At 41.6% G+C, this 6,082-nt stretch overlaps 1 long non-coding RNA gene across 1 annotated transcript; it reads right to left on the reverse strand.

Moving 5' to 3' along the window:
* Nucleotides 1–211: 211 nt before the first annotated feature.
* LOC141483299 (uncharacterized) lies at nt 212–486 on the reverse strand. Its single transcript, XR_012466000.1, has 2 exons — nt 384–486; nt 212–325 (listed from the first exon to the last, which is right to left on the reverse strand). It is a non-coding gene; the product is annotated as an uncharacterized lncRNA (long non-coding RNA).
* Nucleotides 487–6,082: the final 5,596 nt, after the last annotated feature.

Consider the following 6,082-nt stretch of genomic DNA (forward strand, 5'->3'; position numbering starts at 1 on the left):
GGTCTAAATTTACTTGTAAATATTGTAGATATTGTTCGTTTATTTACTATGGAATCGACAGAATTGTCATTTATTGATGACGAACTTTTCGTCACAGCTAGGGACACATCTGGTTTGTCAGTGTGCCCAACCTACATTTTCAAAGAAGTTGTTACGTTTCAATTTAGCCCTAGATCAAACTGCTCTTATGTGACCTTTCAAAAACACTACCTTTCCTTTTAAGATCTTTATTCAGAGGATATTAACAATGTAATTCAGTTACAAGTTCATTTTATTCATTTAACATCATAGTAATGGGAATCTTCCGTTCCATAGAAAACCATACCTGAAATGTATAAGAATAAATGTATGCTCCCTGACTAACTGCTTTGACCAGTACTTACGCATTCTCCTTTTGCCAATCGACGTTGGAGATCCGAAATTCCTCGCTAGGTTGAAATAGTTGTTATTGTTTGTTTCTCAGTTTTCTTCACCTATCATTTTTTTTCAGCCGTTGTCTGCCGTATTCCCTATACCTTTCCGAGAATATTTCTTGCATAGATTGTTATTCATCACTTCCAGAAGGTTTACTGACATATTAGAGCCATATCGCCTGAAAAACAATATTAGTTACCTCTGGGTTTCTGAATACTGTTTGATATTTTCGGTAAATATTCTGCATAATATGAATGCTCTAATATTTGTACTGAAAGGGAAGGTTATGGCGACTTACCTTATATGTTTCTATTCCATCGCATGAATAAGGATTGGTAAATAGTTGAAAATAGGTTGGAACAATATATTTTGTAAATATTCGTAAACAAGGTTAAGAGACAGCTGTTGGTTGACATCTGCCGAACTTTCGTAGTGTCGTTCCGTCGACTTACACCGAACTAGTTCTACAGTTGTTCACGGGTGAGGGATTGATCGGTTACTCAAGTTGTCAAGGGTTGTTTTAGGGTTGCATTGCTTTGAGAAGGAGTTTTGATGGGTCATGGACTTGTTGATGATGTATCAAGTGGCTGTGGAGGAATTGTTAGATTTATGATGTTGTGCACAGCGCCCCCTTGGTGCTTGTAGTGTAGATTGGATGCACTGTGGCAACAACTGGTTAGCTGTCAGATGTGGCATTCTCTTAGTATTTGGAAGTTAGCCTTCGGTGAGCTTGGTTCGGAGTTCAAAGGGTATCATCAGACTGATTGTAGGATATATTTGGTTGTATTTGTGCCATCCTTCACGGGGATTATTTCTACAAGTCAGGATTGTATAGTGGAAGACTGATTGGTCATTTTGGTGTGGATATTTGCAGTCGGAAACTTAAGCTCTTTTGAGGATTTGTGGTGGATACCGAACTCGTGCCAGGTGGAAGGATTTCCGAAATTAGGTATGTCTGAATCACTGTCGCATCTCTCATGTGATCTTAGCTATGATATCACTTCTTCAATTCTACAACCTTCGTTTCTCGTCTCTAGATTCATAAGAAACAGAAGGCCCTCAGTCACTCATCAAGTCCCAGCAGGACTTCCGTGCAGAACACCGCACACGAAGAATCGTATAGAAAACCCCTTGGCCAGGGTAAGAATTTTACCATTAAATGTGTTTTTGATGAGTTTAGTAATTTCTGATTCCATCGTTATATCTCAAATGAATATTAGTATTGAAGAGAGGTTTCAACACTCATTCAATTTTCTTGATTTTTACGGATCATATGGTTATACAGGGCACCCAAAAATATACTCTTGTTATCTTGCTACTTTGCTTAATGAAAATATACCAGGGGTATTGATTAGTCAAATAGCCTTCGGTGAGCTTGGTTCGGATTTCCGGGTTTCTTTGTCCTTATCCTTATCTGGGTCCATATTGTCTATACGATTCAACACATGTGCTAGCTTGGTCTGAAGTTTCATTGCCCCGCTACTCGTTCCAGAATCGGTTATGTCATCAATCAGCCTTCTGATATCATCTAGTTTCCCTCTGATTGCAGCCTCATCTTCCTCGAAAGTGAATGGATATGAAGGATATCGAAGACTCTCGCCGTACCTTTCCATCTGCATTACTTGAACCAAACGATGTCTCATTTCCTCACAAGTGCCAGTTGCTACGCCCCGATATGCTAATTCATAGGTCAGTTCGTCTTTATCAAGACGATTTATTACCAGTCTTCTTGCCATAACGCTATTCTACTAGAGTGGTATCAATTAAAAAAAATATTTATATTTTTCCAAAGTTTCCAAAAGTCACCTACTAAAGCCAAAACGCAAAAAAAAAACCTTCTTTTTCGAGCCCCACGTTGGGCGCCAAAATGTCAGAGGAAGCTAAGCTGAACATAGTTATGAAGAATTTACATCCCTTTTACCAAGACAGATTACGTGAACCCTTACCCACAACCATTTCAGAACTTCGCTCGGTATGTCGAAGAATGGAAGCCAGAAGGGACATAATCAATAGCTACGTAGAACCATCAGCACGTCGTGGCAACGTGATAGAGAAGGATTTGGCTTTCGTAGAGGTCACCAAGGAATTGAATGCCTTAGAGATAGCAACGGCACGAATTCCGTCGAACAATCAGTCGAAGGAGATAGTATGTTTCCGATGCGATCAACCCGGACATCGTGCTATAGGATGTGCTCTACCGAAGCAACTGGAATGCTACAGATGTAAGAGAAAAGGGTATACCGTTCGTAATTGTCCAAACTGCTCCGTGTCGGGAAACGACAAGCGACGCCTTTGAATCGTCGAGGGGAAGGCGCTCGCGAATTGCACTCGGCGACTGCTATTCAACCAATCCTTGATTATATTCTGGATCACGCCGAAAACGATGAGAGACCCTACCTTAAAGTTGAAGTCTTGGGGCGTAGTTTACTGGGGTTATTAGACTCAGGTGCCTCAGCCACTATCTTGGGACACCCAGGTTGGCAAATCGTAAAAGATTTGGTACATTTGAATTCAGCAAAGAGAATTAGTTGCACTGTTGCCAATGGTCAAGTATGTGAAAGTATAGGAGAATGTGAAGTGCCATTTTGTTTAAGAGGCAAGCTGAAATTAATTCGAGTTTTAGTGGTTCCTGATGTCCCTCATCACTTAATTTTGGGAACGAATTTCTGGAGAGCAATGGGAGTGGTTCCGAATCTGAGGCACAACGAGTGGAAATTTTCTGAGGAAATTTGCTATCTGAACGCATTGGACCATCTTCGAGGACAAACAGTTTTATCACCATTGGAAGAGGCCCGGCTAAACGCTGTAGTAGAGAAGAACAAGGAGCTCATGGGGAATAATTTAGGCTGTACGAATCTAGCTGAACATGTCATCGTGACCAACTCACCACCCATCAAGCAGCGTTATTATCCAGTGTCGCCTATTATTCAACAACATATTGATCGAGAACTAACAGAGATGTTGAAGAACGATATTATCGAGAAGTCGAATAGTGGCTGGTCGTCACCGGTTCTTCTCGTTAAGAAGAAAGATGGGAGCTACCGCTTTTGCGTTGATTACAGAAAACTAAATTCGGTAACGGAACGAGACAGCTACCCTCTCCCATATGTTTCCCACACGCTCGATAAATTGAAAAATGCACATTATTTATCCTCTCTTGATATCAAGTCTGCGTATTGGCAAGTTCCTGTGGCGGAAAAGTCGAGACCGTATACAGCGTTTACCGTTCCTGGGCGTGGTTTGTTCCAATTTAAAAGGATGCCGTTCGGATTACATAATTCACCAGCAACGTGGCAGAGGTTGATCGATACCGTCCTAGGACCTGAACTAGAACCACACGTCTTCGTCTATTTGGATGATGTAGTGATCGTTACCCAAACTCTGGAGAAACATCTGACAATTCTTGATGAAGTTTTCCGCAGATTGAGAGAAGCAAATCTCACTGTTAGCTTCGAAAAGTGTCAATTTTGTAGGCCAGAAATGAAGTATTTGGGATACGTTGTAGATAGAAATGGATTGCATGTCGACCCCGATAAAGTCAAGGCTATGTTGCAGCTTCCTAGACCAGAATCGGTAAAAGATGTCAGGAGACTGGTGGGTACTTTTTCCTGGTACAGGAGATTCATACCTGAGTTTGCATCCATCGTTTCTCCACTCACATCGCTGCTGAAAAAGGGTAGAAAGTTTGATTGGACCGAAACTTGCGATATCGCTTTTCAGAAGATGAAGGAACGTCTTATATCAGCACCAGTCTTGAGCTGTCCGGATTATTCCCTCCCATTTGTTCTGCAAACAGACGCCTCGGCATTTGGAATTGGCGCTGTTCTCACTCAGACTCGCGAGGATGAGGACGTAGTAATTTGCTATTTGAGTAGATCATTGACGAAACAAGAGCGCAATTTTTCTACTACAGAAAGGGAATGCTTGGCCGTGCTGTGGGCGATTGAAAAACTGCGACCTTATTTAGAAGCTATTCCGTTCACCGTAATAACCGATCACTATTCCTTGGTCTGGTTACAGAATTTGAAAGATCCATCAGGACGACTGGCAAGATGGGCAGTCCGCATGCAGCAATATGACTTCAAAATTGTTCACAGGAAAGGGAAGGATCACATCGTTCCTGACACCCTTTCTCGATCGGTCCCAGTCATTGATGCCATCAACCAGCAGATGAAAGAAGAGATTTTGGACAAGTGGTACCTGCGCGTGAAAGATCGAGTGAGTTTACAACCCGAAAAATACCCCAATTGGAGATTCTCTCAGGGATCACTCTACAAGTACGTCAAACCGTGTTACGTGGAATTAGAAGACCAAACCGACGTTTGGAAGTTAGTTGTACCAAAAGCGGATCGGAAGAAAATTCTTATTGAAGCTCATGCAGACCCGACCTCAGGACATCAAGGAATATTCAAAACCTACCATCGTATCAGGGAAAGGCATTATTGGCCAAAGATGAAATCTGACGTGTCGAAGTTTGTTCGAAATTGTTCCACTTGTTCCGCCTATAAACCCGACCTCAGAGGACCAAATGGACTAATGACTCCACAACCGAAAGTGACCCGGCCATGGGAAATGATCGCCAGTGATATCATGGGACCCTTACCTAGATCTACAAAAGGCAATAAATTTATCTTAGTCGTAACAGATTACTTTAGCAAGTTTTCATTAGTCTTTCCGCTAAGATCGTCAACAGCAGAAATCATCATAAGGAAGATCGAAGAGGAAGTTTTTCTGGTATATGGAGTTCCCCGAATTCTTTTGTGCGATAATGGGCCGCAATACCGATCTCGACAGATGAGAAAACTCGTGGAAGAATATAAGGTGAAAATTAGGTATAATGCCCATTATCATCCTCAGGCAAACCCGACTGAACGAGTGAACAGAACATTGAAGTCAATGTTGGCTATGTATGTGTCCGATAATCACAGGACCTGGGATTTCAACTTACCCAAGCTATCATGCGCCTTGAGAACGGCTCGACATGAGACGACTAACCACACTCCATATTTCGTGAATTTCGGCCGCTCAATGGTTTTGTGCGGAGAGGAGATCTCTCGGAGGAAAAATCTATTGGTTGATAGTGAACCTGCTGAAGATTCGAGGCCTGAAGGATTCAGAAAACTCTTTGAGGAGATAAGGAAAAGGTTAGATGTGGCTGCTCGAAAGAATGAAAAAACTTATAACCTTAGAAGAAGGAGTGAAGAATTTTGGCCAAATCAACCCGTTTGGAGGAAGAATTTTGTGGTATCAGAGGCGGACAAATATTTTAGTGCTAAGCTAGCGCCAAGATTTGTCGGGCCTTTTTATATTAAAAAAAGGGTATCCCCGTGGACATATGAATTAAGAGATGAAGACGGTAATTATAAGGGAATATGGAATGCGAAAGACCTAAAGTCAGCTAGCGCTGATGAAAATTTACGCTAGTAAATTTTCTTGAGGCAAGGGGGGAATTGTAACGGTCTAAATTTACTTGTAAATATTGTAGATATTGTTCGTTTATTTACTATGGAATCGACAGAATTGTCATTTATTGATGACGAACTTTTCGTCACAGCTAGGGACACATCTGGTTTGTCAGTGTGCCCAACCTACATTTTCAAAGAAGTTGTTACGTTTCAATTTAGCCCTAGATCAAACTGCTCTTATGTGACCTTTCAAAAACACTACC

The sequence above is a fragment of the Leptinotarsa decemlineata genome, unplaced genomic scaffold (genome assembly GCF_025532065.1).
Source record: "Leptinotarsa decemlineata unplaced genomic scaffold, Ldec_3_MD MMD2_tig00003294_RagTag_RagTag, whole genome shotgun sequence".
Lineage (NCBI taxonomy): Eukaryota > Metazoa > Arthropoda > Insecta > Coleoptera > Chrysomelidae > Leptinotarsa > Leptinotarsa decemlineata.